Here is a 19,020-nt window from a genome sequence, read left to right as displayed (position 1 = left end):
AAATTGAAGAAAGTAATAATTTCCAGTCTATTCTACATTGGTTAAATCCATCCTTAAGCATTGTGTAAAATAGAAACTACCGTATTTGCCGGCGTATAAGACGACTGGGCGTATAAGACGAGCCCCCAACATTTCCACTCAAAATATAGTTTTTGTTATATACTCGCCGTATAAGACGACCCCCCCACTTGGAGGCATGCTTTTCAGGGCAAAAAAGTCATCTCATACGCCGGCAAATAAGGTAAGTTGTAACACTTGGGGTATTCTGGATATAATTCTTGATTGACACCCCCGCCCCTTTCCCCCAAACTTACAAAGCCACCAAAATGCTTTAGAGAGGCAGCTTCGCCTTTCTCAGGCTGGCACTCAATTCCTCTCCCTTTCTTTGTGACAGCCCCCGCGTGCGTGCCATCGGGACTCCAAGGGTGGGGGGATGGACAGCTGCCAACTCTCTCTCTCTCTCTCTCTCTGTGTGTGTGTGTGTGTGTGTGTGGTGTGGAGGGTAATTCCGGCTATCTCTGGCCTCCGCTCGGTTTTAAAGTCGCTTGGCCGGTTCCCAAGTCGCAAGCGCGCGCTGGCCGGGAGACGCGGCGCCGGGTGGAAGCTCGGTGCAGGGGAGGCGGATCTTTCTCTCTTAAGCGGGGAGGGGAGGAGGGGACAAGAGGAGGGACGGGACAGGGGGCGGGAGGAGGTTGCTCGCCTTCTTCCACCGCCCACCGGACCCTTTTCTTCCCAAGGGGACCCTGGAAAGCAGCTCGGGAGCCGGGTGGCCCTGCCCAGCGGGGTCCCATCAGGAACTTCCCGAGGACACCCCCCCCCGCCCCAAGCACAGCCCTCCCGGTCTTTCAAAGAGGGAGGGAGAAGCGGGAGGAGCAAATTGCCGCCCCCCGCCCCGCTGCCCAAAAGGAGGGGTGCCACAGTCCACCCCCACCACCTTCTCCCCCCCACTCCCCGGGCCATTACGCGGCTCGGGGCAAGCTGGGCGAAGCGGCCCCGCCAGAGACTCTCCCGCTCCACCCCCACCCCACCTCCAGATTGGCCTCCGAGCGCCCGAGCCGGGCGGAGGGTGGGTGGGTGGGAGGAGGAGGAAGAGAGACTCCGGCTGGGCTTGAAGGGGCTTCGCAAGTTGCGGAGCTCCGCCCCGTCGCTCTTGCACCGTGACAACGTATTTACCGGCGTATAAGACGACCCCCCCACTTGGAGGCATGTTTTTCAGGGCAAAAAAGTCGTCTTATACGCCGGCAAATACGGTACCTCCTTTAAACAACGTATTTGTTCAAAATCTAAAAGTAAAAATATTGATGTGATGAATGCAATGTGATTTATTTGAATAAAGTTTTCTTGAATATAAATTATGTCAGTCTTCTCTTAATTTATAAATGGTACCTTTAAATAAATTGAACTTCAACTCTTGCCATCTTCAGGCAGCAAAGTAAAGAATGAAATTTGGTGACTTTTTGGTGTGCTATCAATTCTTATAATAATGTAACTTAGTGCGGGAATTCTATAAAAAGAAACCTATCTGTTGATAATACTAACAATCACAAGCAGCCCAAAATCATGGTTTGGTGCAAAATGCATAGAAGCTTGAAAAAGGGCTAATATAACCTGCATAAAGCCAGCAGTCTAATGACAATAGCACACAACCTACTTAGCCAGAAGCAATGCTATAAGCAGCTAATTAAGCAAAATAAAAGGAGATAAAAGCAGTTATAGCTTTCCCTAATCCTCAACCACAACCCTACCTCAACCGATCCACCATCACCCAAGACTAGGCACGCACGCCCCCAACTACCTCAATTCCAACTACTGCCGGCCTTAAATGCAAACTACTCAATGCAAGAAGCCTCGTGAATAAAATACCTGAATTTCTCATCCTACTAAATATGGCTAACTTCGACATTATATTTGTCTGTGAAACATGGCTCAATGCATCTCTCCCCGACTCCATTACCACAGTAAGAGACTATCATGTTTACCGATCAGATCATGAAAATCGTCGAGGAGGTGGTGTTGCTATCTTCTATAAAAAATCCTTACATCTAAAAAATATCCAAGTTACCCAGGAGCTTGCTCTTCCTGAGACCATCATCTGTGAACTATCCTTAAATATTCCAATTCGATTCTTACTATGTTACAGAGCACCTGATTATGACATCGAACATGTAAACAAGCTAAATACATTACTAACATGGGCTGCATCCTGCCCATACCTTTTTATCTTTCTTGGTGATTTCAATCTACCTCATATTGACTGGACCCTAAATGATTGTACAACTGAAATCATACACACAACCTTCTACAATGCTATTACAAATCTGGGACTGGAACAACTAGTAACCAACAACACTAGACTAAACAACTGCCTCGATCTCATCTTCTGCAATAGTTTGAATTTAATTTACGGAATACAAACTAAAGAACCCTTTTCCAGTAGTGACCACAATATGATTGACTTTTGTCTCAACATACATCCACACAAAAATCACCACAATGATGTAATCCCCAATTGTAACTTCAAAAAGGCAACTATGATCTTATAGACAACGATCTCTCATCCCTTGATTGGCAATCTCTATTCACTGGATGCAATACTGTTGAAGACCATTACAACATATTTTTACTTGAAGTCAAAAGAGTCATCAAACTATATGTACCAACAACAACTCCCAAAACAAAACAAAAAAGCAGATTACCCATAACAATAAGGAAACTTCAATCCAAAAAGAGATCACTCTGGCGGAAAAACAAATCTGGTCACGTTACCAATTTCAAAAACCGATACAAAAATTTATGCCACCAGATAAAGACCAAATGCACCAATTATCACATTAAACAAGAGGAAAACCTTCTAAGCACCAATTCCACCCGTGCTTTTTACAATTTTGTAAACAACAAACTAAAGACTCAAGGTCCATCCCTCCCATGATAGGACCTGATGGTAAAGACTGCAACGATGACACCATTAAAGCCAACATCTTTAACACATTCTTCGGCTCAGTATTTGTAAACAGCAATGGATCATGCCCAGTATTTCCTAGCCGTACCACAGATAACAACAATGATCTAATACATATCGATTTCACAGAAGACAATGTTGAAAAAGCACTACGCAATCTAAAACCATCTCTATCTATTGGACCGGATGGAATATGTGCCTACTTCTTAAAAAAGCTATCCACTGCCATAGCCAAACCTCTAAGCATAATCTTTGAAAAATCTTTCAGGACCAGCTCCTTGCCTAACCTATGGTCACCTAGTTGAAAATTACAGGCCAATCTCCTTATGCTGCGTCACCTGTAAAGTCATGGAATCAATTATTAACCAATCCATCATCCTCCACTTAGAGACAAACAACCTACTCTCCAATAAACAATTTGGTTTCAGAAAAAAACTATCCTGTAATCTGCAACTCTTACACTGCAAAAACATATGGACGACACAACTCGACCAGGGCAAAGCAATAGACGCAATCTACATAGACTTCTGTAAAGCCTTTGATTCAGTGGTACACGACAAACTACTCCTAAAAATAAAATCCTATGGTATCTCTGGACAACTGAATAACTGGATAGAAGCATTTCTGTCAAACAGACAACAAATGGTCAAAATTGGGAGCGTCCTATCAAATCCAGTACCTGTCAATAGTGGTGTCCCCCAAGGCAGTGTTCTAGGACCAACTCTCTTCATACTCTACATAAATGACCTCTGTGATCATATTAAGAGCAATTGCGTTCTCTTCGCTGATGATGTAAAGCTGTTCAATACCACAGACAATACTGCTACCCTACAAAAAGATCTTGACTATGTATCAGAATGGTCAAACAAATGGCAACTTCAAATCTCAACAAATAAATGCTCTGTCTTACATGTTGGCAAAAAAAATCAGAAAATAAAATACAAGCTGAATAGTCAAGATCTTGTTGATGACCCAAGCTCTGTAAAGGACCTTGGAATACTCACCTCTAATGATCTAAGTGCTAGAGCCCACTGCAACTACATAGCCAAAAAGGCATTAAGAGTTGTTAACCTAATCCTACGTAGCTTTTTCTCTGGTAATATCACACTACTAACCAGAGCATACAAAACATTTGCTAGACCAATACTAGAATACAGTTCATCAGTCTGGAACCCACATTACGTATCTGATATTAGCACAATTGAGAAAGTCCAGAAATATTTCACAAGAAGAGTTCTCCACTCCTCTACTCGTTGTAGAATACCTTATGCCACCAGACTTGAAATTCTAGAACTAGAAAACCTTGAATTACGCCGTCTTCGGTCTGACTTAAGCATGGTATATAAAATCATACATTGCAATGTCCTACCTGTCAATGAATACTTCAGCTTCAACCATAACAACACAAGAGCACACAATAGATACAAACTCAAAGTTAACCACACCAAACTTGATTGCAGGAAATACGACTTCAGCAATAGAGTGGTCAATGTCTGGAATACTCTACCCGACTCTGTAGTTTCTTCCCCAAACCCCAAAAACTTTAACCTTAGACTGTCTACTATTGACCTCACCCCTTTCCTAAGAGGTCTGTAGGGGGCGTGCATAAGCGCACCAACGTGCCTACCGTCCCTGTCCTATTGTTTCTCTTATTCTTTTATTTTTCTTATATGTACCCATTTCATGTATTCACAACTATGTATACACTTATACTTATTATCTTGTAAACAATTGGCAAATCAAATAAATAAATAAATAAATAAATAAATCCCAATGTTACAACAAAGAACCCAATCCTTTTTAGGTGCATCATGACAGGGCACCCTAGTAATGGTCCATCTCAAGACCTACCTATTGAGAGAAGTCTGGGAAAAACCTTTCAACAAACTCTGTAGAGGTGGCTCAGCATGGTTCATCAACCCTGACATAACTAAAAATAAAGCAGTATGATGTGTGTCCCTTTTTACAGCCATCAACAAATATGGACGCATTTCAACAACTGGAAACTAGCTTATCCCTATGTCAATGTATGTCGATCCCTATATCAAAAGAGTAAAACTGACTCTGCCGAACCCATTAGCTTCTTCAATATTTTCAGTAAACTCTATGGGAGACACCTGCAATTAAAATTTGGAAACAGGCTGAAACAGGAACAAGCTGTCCATGACTGATCAGCACGGCATACTTCAACATATGTTTGACAAATTCGCTTTGTAGAATATGTATCTCTCTCCTCTCAACTTTTACTGATGTTAAAGCAGCACTGAATTCCATCTCTCAGACTAAATTGGACTGGCTGAAAAATAATTTGGACTTAATATCATGCCAGTGCTATTTGGCATAATAGAGGTTATTCAATATCCAGTCAGGGCTCAAAAAGCAGTACTAGGCCTAAGTCACCCTACCAGCTTCTAAGGGCAGGCAAAAACGTGGGTTTCACCCATGCTTATTTATTTATTTAAGAAAATTAATTTAATTCCATATCTCTCAAGGGGTCACCTGACCCATTGGCAGAACCATGTCTTCAAGGCTTTGTGAAAAAGTGTCAAAGTGAGGGCCACGTTGTATCTCTGTAGGGATGATGTTCCACTGGAGGGAAACCATCACAGAGAAGGCTCTTCTTGGTCATGCTAGATAGATTTCCTTGGAAGAGGGAACCCATAGCATTCCCTACCTTACTTCTCTAGTGGGTCGTGTAGATATGACTTGTATAAGATAGTACTTCAGATAATCTTGTCCCAAGTCATGTAGGGTTTTCAAGGTGACAACCAGCACTTTGAATTGGGCCAGGAAGCAAATTGGCAGCCAATTCATCTCCTGCAGGAGAGGTGACACGTGCAAATCTAGGCTTGCCTCAAACCATGTGGGCTGCCATTTTACCAGCATCTTACCAATTATACCACATTGGCTGATATTCATGATTCCCATTGTCATCCTCTTCAGCAATGATCCTAGGTGCCATGCAGGGTTCCATAACTTGTGGCTTTAACACATGAACACCTAAATATAACTGTTATTCATTTGAAAAATTGCATATGTGTGTTAAATAGTTTCAACAGCATTGTATGTTTGATGAGGGAGGGTCATAGACCAGAACACAAGGTTCTCTGGAGTAGCACTGACAGTCAGGAAAACTTTACCCTCAGATCTTGGTCCCCTCATTATACTTCCATTTGCATAACTGTGGTTGTAGATGGGCTTTGGAAATTTCGTAGTGGTGACTGGGATTGCCTATGTTTCTTCTTTTATGTTTTTAAATTTATTTTTGGTGGGAGAGAAAGTTACTTTAATCTGTGGTAGGGATGGGTTTTATGATGTTTTGTGATTAAGATTGTTTTTGTATGCAACCCAAATCTGGAGGTGTGGATGGCATAAAAATATTGTTAACAATTAAATTAAATATTCATTTTAATACTGACTACATGGTTTTTTTCACTAACATTATACTATAGTTACATATGTCTTACAAAATAGACAGCCATCAGTTATCATTTAACCAAAAACTAGATTATAAAGAAAAATCATTGCCACTGGTAAAATGTAAAATAGCCACAAACCCACTTTAAACTTTCTTGAGGATACTCAATTTATTACCTTCTAAAAAACTTAAAGCTCACACAGTAAGATGAAATCCAAACATAATGTATATATATTTAATGAAAAAATAATCTCTCGTCTCATATAGTTCATTTAAAGCTTTGGTATACAATCTCACTGTAAAATAATTTTTACCAAATATACATCATCAATCTGTTCTGTGGAGCTCATTTCTCTGGAGATGCTAGTACTGAATGTAATTTACTTTCTAATTGCTCTACCTGGTACTTATCATGGCTAACGCAATTGAGCCTGTAACGCTAGACAAATTTAAAGGTGTAAATCTCTAGTGTGGTCTATTAAAATATTTGCATCTTGCTAAACAATATTGCTATATGGACTTTTTATAAATACATATTTATGCAGTTATATAGAGATGTTAATTAGTGCATGTCTACATCTCTTATAAAAAAAGATTACAAAATAATTTTCATTAAATCATTGAGAAGCTCTGCAATTTAAATGAAAATATTCAAAAGCTCTCTATGTAACAATGCAACACTTAGATTAGGTCCATCTGGATTAGTAATTACTTCTCTGCAGTTATGTTTCATATTGCTGCATTTGCAGGAACTATTAATGTATTATATTTGTGAAAGAGTGTCACATTCTCAACTTGATTTAAAATTTATCTATTTTCTCATAACTGTTTTGAAGTTTTTACAAACATTAACCCATATACCTCAATTGCAGTACTGCAGTTGATATAATACACACCATTTGTGAAATTATAAGCTATTTAGTCTATAACAATTGAGTAGCCTTACTGCAATGCTCGTAGTTATTTCAGGATTAGATTTATGCTGTTGTATATATGTATGAAATAAATAAGCTTCTAATTGATGTACTTTCCTGTACCTTGAAGTAGCAGCTGAGTGACAGGTTGATAGGATCCTAAATTTAGTTTTTATGTACCAATTTTTAGTAAGAAATAATACAGAAGTATATTCTCAATTAACACTGGTTTTCTATTTATCTTATCTGAAAAAGATCTGAAAACACTAGTCGTTGTACCACTATAACTAAACATTTTATATTTTCAAAGTTTCAGTTCTTCATAACCATCCATATGGCAAATTCTCCATAGAATAAGTTTGATGAAAACTTGTATAACATAAAAGAAAAACACCAGCTTTTTGAAATTATAGAAAGAGGTCTCTCTTTCTGTGTTCTGATCTTATGCATCTAATATTATACATAATTTGTGATAATTTGCATTAATTTGTTCTCAATGCTAACTTCTTAATTCATTAAAAGTCAACTTCTCAATTCCTGGATATATTATTTACAGTTGGAAAGTTATAAACAGTTAGAAGATAGTTGTACTATAAATGACCTATGAAGGAGATAGCTAGAGATCGAACAAATTTAAGACCCATGAATAGAACATCAAATATTAATCTTCTGTAAGTGTAATGTAGCCATCTAGACTAATGGTAATTAATATGATTAGCAAATTCAACAGATACAAAACTACAGCTAGCGCTAATTTTTATTTAAATGCTCATTTTAAACTATGAATTTTGAGCCTGGGTAAAAGACAGGATATAGTACTGGACAACTTTCTAGACTGGATCCAAGAATTGGGAGTGTTTTGGAGGGAAGGATCTATCCCTAAAGCCTTACAATGTGGGGTTCCCCAGGGCTAAGATTGCTCACTGTTCCTCTAACATCTATTTGAACCCACTGGATGATGTCATCTGCATGCTGATGGTATCCAGCTATACATCTCCATCTCTGGCAGAGCAGATGATGCTGTTTCAGTGTGACCCGGTGCCTGGAGGCAGTGAGGGTTTTTGATGGGGAGGGACTGGATCCTGTCCAACCCTAGTAAGATGGGTTTTTGCTTTGAGTTTTTGCCCTCCCCCCCCCATGGAGTGTTATTTTTGACTCTTGATGAGGGAGCACTTCCCCAGATAGAGCTGGTATACAATTTGGAGTCCTCTTAAGTTGCAGTTCCTGCTTGAGGAGCAGGTGACAGCTATGACTAAGGGGCGCCTTGCATAGATATATCTTATGTGCCAATTGCATTCATTCCTTAACTGGGAAGTTTTGCTCAGTCATACCTTGATCATTTCCTGGTTGGACCACTGTAATGTGTTTTATATGGGCCTTCTGAACGTTGAGCCATGGTGGAGCAGTGGTTAGAGTACAGTACTGCAGGCTACTACTGCTGATCACCAGCTGCCAGCAGTTTGACAGTTCACGTCCCATGGGCTCAAGGTTGACTCAGCCTTCCCTCCTTCCGAGGTTGGTAAAATGAGGGCCCAGATTGTTGGGGGAAATATGCTGACTCTGTAAACCACTTAGAGAGGGCTGTGAAGCTCTGTGAAGCGGTATATAAGTCTACGTGCTATTGCTATTGCTATAACTGATCCAGACTGAGACCACTCACAAAGCGTTAGGCTCTCTTTGGTTTGCCCATATTACATCATTGCTACGTGAGCTGCACTGGTTCCCAGTTTCTTCCAATGTGCTTATAGGATGGTGATCATCTCCTTAAAAGCTCTAAATGGCACAAAGCCAGTTTATTTGCAGTACTGCCTCCCCTGAAGGTACTTTTCTACCAGTGCTTGGAATAAAAAAAAATCATGCTCCAGATTCCTTCCTTTAAACGATCATCTGGTGGGACCTAGGAAATGTGCTTTGTCCTAGCAGTTTCTGTCCTGTGGAACTTTCAACTCCTCCAGAAATTCCAGAATCAGCCAGCATAGCATTATATCAGCTGGCTGAGAAATTCTGGCAGTTGAAATCCACAAGTCTTAAAGTTGCCAAGTTTGGGGACCTCTGGTATAGATGAATAAACAGAAATGATGGATTAGGGACCTATTTTTCCTTGTGGTGAGCCACCTTGAATTGGATGACCATATCAATTTTGTTTGCCAATGCAGACGTGTTATTAAACCACAACTGAGCTATAACCATAATTTAATGGAATTCCCATCAAAGTCTAGCTGTAGTAGTTTTATGAGTATTCTGTTCATTAGGCATCAGTCAATATTCCTGTATGATCTTGCCAAAACCAAAGAAGGCCAATAGCCTCTCTCTATACAGCATCAGCCATGAGCTGTAGTTGCATCCCACTGAACTCAGTTTAATTTACTTGCAAGAAAATGCTGGGATTGCATTGCAAATGAATTATTGAAACAGAAGGCTACTGCATGCTGAACTGTAAGGTCATAGCATGAGTGAAAAAAGAAATACCCCAAAGTCATTTCTGTTTTTTCTATTATTTCATTCCTGGCACACAGGATAATAGCAGATAGTTAGAGATAAGAAAAGGGCTTTAAAACACTTACCATTTATCATTTTCTTTAATTTATTACTATATTGCTATCCAATATTACTCATAGCAGTATCTAATCTAAATGTAATATATATTTTGTTTAAACAACTTTGGCAGGGATTTACCCAAATACTCTAACCTTAACCATTTAATAAGCAATATTTAACTTGCAAGACAACAGGAATGAATAATAATTACAGTATAGAACAGATTTTTGAAGACATATCATTTGAATTATGATACTTTGTTATATGTATAATTAATTGTCTAATTATATACAGTAGTATAGTATGGCTTGTTAATCCCAAAAGGTTCCTTTAGCTGAAAGTGGTCATTTGAATTCTGCAATGCTCTTTTGATTGAAAAACTGGGCTTGCTTCTGAGTAGACTAAAGTGCACTGCAAGCATTCTATGTGAGTTAGAAATTAAAGACACTGGGAAGAGACTGTTCCATTTGAGGATAGGGTTAGGCTTGCCAGTATCTGAAATAGCTACATGGTGTCTTTTATTAACAGTTTTTTGTCACATGATGAAGGTCTGCCTATCTAGCAATATATATATATATATATGATTTTGACAGCTTTTGTTTTGTGGCCTTGTCTGGCTGAGTTCCACTGGTCACCAGATACTAGGATCACAGAAATAATTGTTTTCTCTCATTTTAGATGTTATCTAAGTTCCCCCAAATCATTTCTGTTTCATTGTTCTGGGAGCAAAAGTGTGTTTGGAAGTTTTCTGCACTTAGATTCTTTAATATCACCTACTGGTGCAGATGATGCTTCAACTATCACAGGAGGTAAAATAGCAAGTATTAATTCCTGCCTCCTCTACCATAAAATATGACTCCAAATGGAATTTAATTCATGCTTGGTTTTATTTATTTAGCTTATGGTGGGGTTGCATTAGCTAGGAGACTACAATGCTAATGCAGAGAAGTAGTTTGGCTACCTAAGACTGCTAGCGCTACTTGGCTGATGTTTATGTGCTTTCTAAAGTGTGCCAGAGCAGGTGAGGTAGCACTGCACCATAAAGAAAGACTACCTCTTTGCTACAGCATCATCCCTCTTCCTTCACCAAAGCCAAATGGGCATTGCAACCGAGAAGGTCCAGCACCATCAGAATTCTAACCACCTGTGCATGGCTCATCTTCCCACTGAAGTGGTACCTATTTATCTATTCATGTATAACATGCTTTAAAATTGCTAGGTGGGCAGAAGCTGAGGTAAATGACAGGAGCTCACCCACCACACACTGCTAGGACTCAAACTGCTGGAGCTAAGTCCTTCTCCATGTCATTAAACCACTGAGCCACCACCACTCTTATGCTTGGTCTTATCTTCACTTTACTATCTTCATTGCTTTCAGCTTTTCATTAAATTCAAGAGTTGATGCAGAATGGGTCCAGCTCATTTCTGTACTCCATAGAATATCTTAAGCTTTAATAATAGCAGCAACTGAATAAGTAAGACCATCTACAACAGATTTGGGACCACTGGAATGATCAGGCCTCTAGGCAGAACCACATCCACTGACTTTGTGAATCCAAAAGTGAATTATCTACCACTTCTTCACCTAAGATAATCCTACATCAAATGTAATGGAACTGCAAGCCTCGGGCTCGATGCTGTTTGGACCATGAAATCCTGAGCCACTTATGATTGAGCCTCAGCAGTGACTGAAATATCCTAGGAAAAATATAGAATAATATAATGCCATCCTCAAAATTACAACTTTTGTTTGCTAAACTATCTCATCTCAAAGGCTTGAGTTCAATATTTTTGTTCAACATCTGGATCAAATGTACATTTTTCCATGAACTTTCTCAATATCAAGACATGCCCAATTTTACCTTTTACATATGTAAAATGGAGGGTAGGAAGGGTTTTCTTTTTGCTTGCACTATAAAGAAATGTCAAATATAAATTAACTAACTTTTTCTATTGAAAAAGAACTACCAAGAAGAGCATACAGCTCAGCATAACTGATATCCATATATCAGAGCTATTGTTTTCAATCGTATTGGTTCCTTTGACAAAAAATTACTGAAACATAGTAGTAAAATAATGAACTGCGGACAGGCCTGGCAATAGAGCATTTTAAATTCTATCCAAGACTAAAGAGATGAAATAATCAACATCAGAGCATGTGCTAAGACAGGAGAGTTCGAATGTCTACTCACACAGAAGTTGCAGCAGCAGAAAATATACTGTAAATTAACTGACATTTCATCTTGATTTGAATTATGAGGATATTTATGTTGGTTGCCATAATGTCAGGACTCATCATGCACTGCAGGATTCGAAATATGAAACCAGCTGATTTCGAGTTTCAACAGCCATCGTTATTGCTACCCACAAAAGCATCTCTGCATTTATCCTTTTATGATAGTGTTTGAAGAGCTAAAGCGTACCTCAATTGTCTGATTAATTAACCCCAAGGGCCACCTATTAAACTTGGCAGGCCTAATTATTTATTGCAATATCTTTCCTCTGTCCCTGCCAAAAAGATTCCTTCTGCTGAAGGTCAAATCCAATCTCCCACCCAGGCAAAGAGATTTAATGAGGCAGTAAGGTTGGGGGGGGGGAATCTTGGTATATTCAGAAATAAAAGGACATTTGCTAGGCTATTGATATTCTTCCTGACTGTTTCCAATATTTTTCAAGGAGGAGGTATCACCTGTGTTCAACGGCACAAGTTTCAACAACAATTGTGCAGGGGGGAAACCCACACTTTCATTTCTTTCCTCATTTATTGCCTATGAAGCAGTATTGCTGCATGAAATTCTCAAAGTATTAACAGGACTGAATTAAACCTAGAACATTTCTTACAGAATGAGGAAAGGAAACGTAGGAAGAATTTTAAAATCGCTGGGAAAATCTCATAGAGACAAAGGAAGAATGGCTGACTTAGTAGTCCCCAAGGAAATTAAGAGAAGATGAGGTGTAACACAGGAACCTTTTTATCATGGGACACAGTCATCGTAATTCCCCACCAGGGCCACAACATTATTTTAAGTGGGTTGCTTCAAGAACTTTGGGAAGTGTTCCAAGACAGACACTCATTTGCTATTAATCAAATGAGATTTGAGTTAAATGGTTCAAATCTGAAGTGTTGCATTTCCATTGAAAGTTCTGTGAAATATTCTGCATTAGGAAACTGGAAACAATATACTCTTAAGAACTTCAAAGTTCTGTCACAGCTTTTGTGTTTGGCATACATCTTGGAGACATTTCTAGTGGTCACTTGAAACCCATTTCCAACTGTACCATCCTTGAGGAATCTCTTTATTGATTCCAGCAGCATATGCTTGCCATAATTCCAAGAGATCCCCTTTTTAATGTAAATTTAATTCAACATCTTCCAGTTGAAATGAAATAGATATATATTCAAAAATATCCCAGAAAATATTCATTTACATTCATGTTCCTGCACCTGCTTTATCTCCATTTGATGGATGGTTATTGTTAGGGATAACATTGTTTACCCTAACTGGTTTGGGTAAAAATAATAAATATGGTATCATGGTTTGTTAGTTAAAGTGTGTGTAACTTTAACTGCAAGAATGTAATTAAGGGTGTGGTTGTAAAAGCACTATATAAGAAGCGAGGCAATTGCAGCTCTCTCTCTCTCTGGCTTACTGATCCCTAATTACTTGATGGATTGATGACTGCGTTCTTGCTGGAAAGGGGAGAGAAGAAGGAGTGTTGATATTTTCTCAACGGAGAGAAAATAAAGATTGGACTGATTTATTGTAAGTGTACTGACATTGGCTATTCAACACGGACTTTGCAAATAGAATATCCCCGACAAGACTTGACTGAAATTGATATATGACTAATGGGCCGTTTATAATGACTATGCTATAATTCTTAAATGGAATAAACAATATTTTTGATAGCACAAGCGTATCTGTATTTTTACTGCGTGTTAACTAGAAAACTTATCTCACACATTTACCTGTCTTCCTATCTGACTTCGCTGCACGTTCTGTTTAGTTTGTTTTCCTTAACACCCGTTGGGGAATCCAGGCTTAACACTGGTTATGGGCCCAGAGAGACTGCAAAGTCAGTTTAACTAGGATAAAAACAGGTTTATGTAAAAAGTGAGATTTTGTGTTGTTACACGTTACAGTAAACAGACAGCTTTGTTTTATCAATTATAGTTTTATATCCATATAGTGAAACATGGCACAAGTCAGTCTACAAAGTTTGTCCCTTATATCCAAGCTGGATGGAACAAACTATGTTTCATGGTCTATGAAATGTAGTCTACTTCTACGAAGAGAAGGTCTATGGAACATAATTGAAAACCCACCAAACGTAGAAGAATGGGATTCTGAAGATGAGGAAGATAGTAAAAAGATAGAAGAATTTAAACAGAAAAATGAACAAGCATTTTGCATCATAGGACTAACATTAACTGATCAGCAACTTGTTCATATACGCGGAGAGCAAACTGCAGTTGGGTGTTGGCAAAAACTGAGGAGGATTTATGTCCGAGATAATGTTGGTGCTCACATAAATCTAACACGGAAGCTTTTCCGCACGTATCTCCAAAAGAATGGAGATATGCTGAGTCATTTGAATACTATGAAAAGCATTTTCCAAGAACTTCATGAGAAGGAGTTAATTTTCTCTGAGCTACACCAGGTCTACATAATTCTATCTTCATTAGACGAAAGTTTTGATGACTACGTAACTTCCCTTGAAATATTGCCTAAAGAAAGCCTAACTTTAACTGATATCACTGGCAGATTGATTGAAGAGGCCAGAAGAAGGCTTGAAAGAGATCAGTTAAGGAGGGAGCAACCTCAAAAGGAAAATAATGAATCTCCAACTGCATACGCAATTAAAAAGTGTTTTAATTGTGGAGGGAGAGGACATTTAGCAAGATTTTGTAAGAAACCAAAGCGCCAGAATGCAAGCCAGAATGCTGTAAGCCAACAAAGAAGAAATAAGAATTATGAGTTAGCAATGTATAGTAATGGAGTTGTAAAAAATAATTTATGGGTGGTTGACAGTGGTGTGTCCCACTGTATTACAAATGATAACAAAAAATTTGTAAAAATGTCTATGAGTTCACAGCATATCTCATTAGCAAACGGATGGAAACTGAAGGCAAAAGGTGAAGGTATAGCTCATTGTTCTAGTATAAATGAGAACATAAAAATGTTATATGTACCTCAACTTAAATTTAATTTGCTTTCAGTTAGAATGTTGGTTAGATTAGGATACATAGTTACCTTTAAGGGAGATAATTGTTTAATTGAAAAAGAAGGTAAGAAAATTACTGCATCTTTAAGAGGTGACTTATATGTGTTAAATGATAATGGTTTAGAAGTGGCTAACACGGTTTATGATAATAAGAAACCTCATGATGAATGTATTCACTTGTTACACCGAAGGTTAGGTCATTTAAATTTTAAAATGATTAAGAGAACTGTTCAACTATCTAAAGGAATAAGTTTGAAACCTTGTAATAAGTATTTGCAATGTTCTGCTTGTAATCAAAACAAAAGCAAAGTTATACCGGCAAATAGAGTTGAAGGATTTACTACCAAAGAGCCTTTAGAGGTAGTATTTGCCGATATAATAGGTCCTAAAAAGCCAAGTTTAGGTGGTGCTAGATACATATTAAGCATTATGGACCACTATTCTAGGTATGGTTTCTGTTTTTTCATGAAGAGAAAAACTGAAACGTATACAAATTTCTTTAATTGGTTAAAATTTGCAGAGAGAAAAACTAAAAAGAAATTAGTAACTCTTATAACAGATAATGGTGCGGAATTTACAAATAATAAATTCCAGAATAGACTTAGAATGGCAGGTATTCAACATAAAAAGTCTGCACCATATAGGCCTCAACATAATGCATTTATAGAGAGACGAGGCCAAACACTGCAATCAATGGGAAGGACAATGTTATCTGATTCTGGATTACCTGACAATTTGTGGGGAGAAGCTATAATGTGTGGGAATCACATATTAAACAATGTTGTTAATTCAACAACAGGTGAATTACCATTCACTCTGTGGCATGGTAGGAAACCTGATTTGAGTTATATTCACACATTTGGTGCACCAGCATGGGTGCATATCCCTACACAACTCAGGCACAAAGGACAACGTAGAGCTAAAAGATTAATTTTTGTTGGATATCAAGCAAACTATAGATCTTATAGATTCTGGGAACCAGGTACATCTAGAGTATACTGCAGTGCTAGTGCACAATTCCTAGAACATATAGGATGGAATAGATTAGAGCAGGATTCAGATAATGATGTTATTATAGAACCCTATAAGAGGCAGAAAGAAAATAATAGTTATAAGAAAAGTCCAATTAAAGAAGAAGTCCATGAAGAGAAAATAGAATCAGATTCAAGAGGAAATAATTGATCAAGAAGTGATAGATAGTCAAGAACAGGAAATAAAGGAAAGTCCACCTGTAAGTCCTGTTATACCTAGACGCACAACACGTATAACCAGACCACCTGAAAGATATCAGGCAAGTATTGTTTGCCAAGTAAATAAAGTTCCTACTAGCATAGATGAACTTAAGATGTATCCTGCTAAGGATCAGGTGAATTGGCAAAAAGCAATGGAAAAAGAGTTAAATTCATTAAAGGAAATGAAGGTTTATGAAGAAACCAAATTACCTCCAGGAGAAAAATCCATTGGGTGCAAATGGATATTCAAAGTAAAGACTGGAAATAATGGGAAAGTAACTTATAAAGCTAGATTAGTAGCACAAGGATTTAACCAAAATGTATATGATTATGATGAGGTATTTGCACCAAATCTTAAGGCTACAACTTTAAGAGCCGCTTTAGTATGGGCAGCTAAGAATAATTATATAGTTAACCATTTAGACGTAGAAACTGCATATCTGCATGCACCATTGCAGCATACAATATATTTGAAAAAACCAGTTGGTATAAATGATAATAAAGTAAATAGCAATGATTGTTGGAAACTCAAGAAGAGTTTATATGGATTGAAACAATCTGGCTATGAATGGAACCAATATATTGTGAAAGAATTAAACAATATAGGGTTTAAATCTGGTTTAGCAGATCCATGTTTGTTTAAAAGAGAAAATAATGGAACGGTGACATTATTGTTATTATTTACAGATGATATTGCTTTGATTACTAAGACCAATAGTGAAGCTACTGAGATTATTTCATTATTAGCCAAAAGGATAAAATTAAAGCATTTAGGTGAAATTAAAAAGTATTTAGGATTGACAATTAATAAAACCACAAAAGGATTTAAGATATCTCAAGAGGATAAAATTTGCCAATTAATTAAATTGTATAAAATGGAACTTTGTAAGCCTGCAAAGACTCCAATGAGTCAGGAAATTTGCAAAATTGATGCTCAAAGTCCCAAATTTGATAAGACCATATATCAATCTTTGATTGGTAGCTTATCATATATAAGCAATTGGTCAAGGCCAGATATAGCTTATAGTGTTAATCAGCTGGCACGATATAATAATGATCCACATCAATGTCATTGGCAAGCATTAAAGAGAATTTTAAGATATCTTAAAGGAACAATGCACCATGCATTGTATCTAGAGCCAAAAGATGATTTGATTCTTAGTGCCTATGCAGATGCAAGTTTTGCAACTGACATAAATACTAGAAAATCAACATCTGGAATGGCTATATTATTTGGTAAGACTCTAATAGGGTGGAGGTCAATCAGGCAACAGCATATTAGCTTGTCAACGATGGAAGCAGAATTTTCATGTCTGTCATTACTATGCACTGACTTAATTCTGTACAAACAGTTATTATTAGACATGGGTATAACTGTTAAAGATTCCATTATTGTGTACGAGGACAACCAGGCAGCTATACAATTAGCTACTAATATTGCTGTAAAGACTAGATCAAAGCATACTGATTTAAGATACTTAAATGTTAGAGAATCTGTTAAAAATGGTCTAATTAAACTTGAGTACTGCATTACAGAAGAAAATATTGCAGACCAGTTTACAAAAGCGCAAGGTGTTGTAAAATTTAAAGAGAGTTGTGACAATTATGATTTAAAGGTGTAAATGGTTATATTATTGTAATATTATTATGATTACCCAAAAGGGGAGAATGTTAGGGATAACATTGTTTACCCTAACTGGTTTGGGTAAAAATAATAAATATGGTATCATGGTTTGTTAGTTAAAGTGTGTGTAACTTTAACTGCAAGAATGTAATTAAGGGTGTGGTTGTAAAAGCACTATATAAGAAGCGAGGCAATTGCAGCTCTCTCTCTCTCTCTGGCTTACTGATCCCTAATTACTTGATGGATTGATGACTGCGTTCTTGCTGGAAAGGGGAGAGAAGAAGGAGTGTTGATATTTTCTCAACGGAGAGAAAATAAAGATTGGACTGATTTATTGTAAGTGTACTGACATTGGCTATTCAACACGGACTTTGCAAATAGAATATCCCCGACAAGACTTGACTGAAATTGATATATGACTAATGGGCCGTTTATAATGACTATGCTATAATTCTTAAATGGAATAAACAATATTTTTGATAGCACAAGCGTATCTGTATTTTTACTGCGTGTTAACTAGAAAACTTATCTCACACATTTACCTGTCTTCCTATCTGACTTCGCTGCACGTTCTGTTTAGTTTGTTTTCCTTAACACCCGTTGGGGAATCCAGGCTTAACAGTTATTTCATCTACCTTTTGGCCATATCATACCACTGATAGTAATCCAGTAGATACAATGGATGAAATTATTAATCTGATTTTTTTCGGACTGACCTTTTTATTATTAAAATAGTTTTTGTTTTCTTCCCAGATGCTATTGCTGTTTCAAGATAACCTTCAAGGGATTGTGTAGAGAAATGTGCTATAAGAACATTTGTGACTCCTGCTCTCTTTTTCAGAATGGAGTTTTTCCAAATTCACCCTGCAGCATTTAGACTTATTAAATATATTTCAAGAAAAAGGGAAAAAAACACATGTTATTTACACTTATTTAAATGCTTTGTATTTGATTTGTGCGCCCTCCCAAAGAGATGAACAGAAGAAGTGAGAAATGTGGTACAAATTAAAAGCGATCACAACATTGTTCTGCTGACATATGGAATCAATCAACATCAGCCCTGAAGAAACAAAATGTAAGTCAATTGCTTCAACATTTGGGGGCATTGC

This window comes from Notechis scutatus, chromosome 2 (genome assembly GCF_049901735.1).
Source record: "Notechis scutatus isolate UNSWTSFEM ecotype Mainland chromosome 2, rNotScu1.2, whole genome shotgun sequence".
Lineage (NCBI taxonomy): Eukaryota > Metazoa > Chordata > Lepidosauria > Squamata > Elapidae > Notechis > Notechis scutatus.
The sequence above is the reverse complement of the archived record's forward strand: the minus strand, read 5'-3'. Positions refer to the sequence as shown.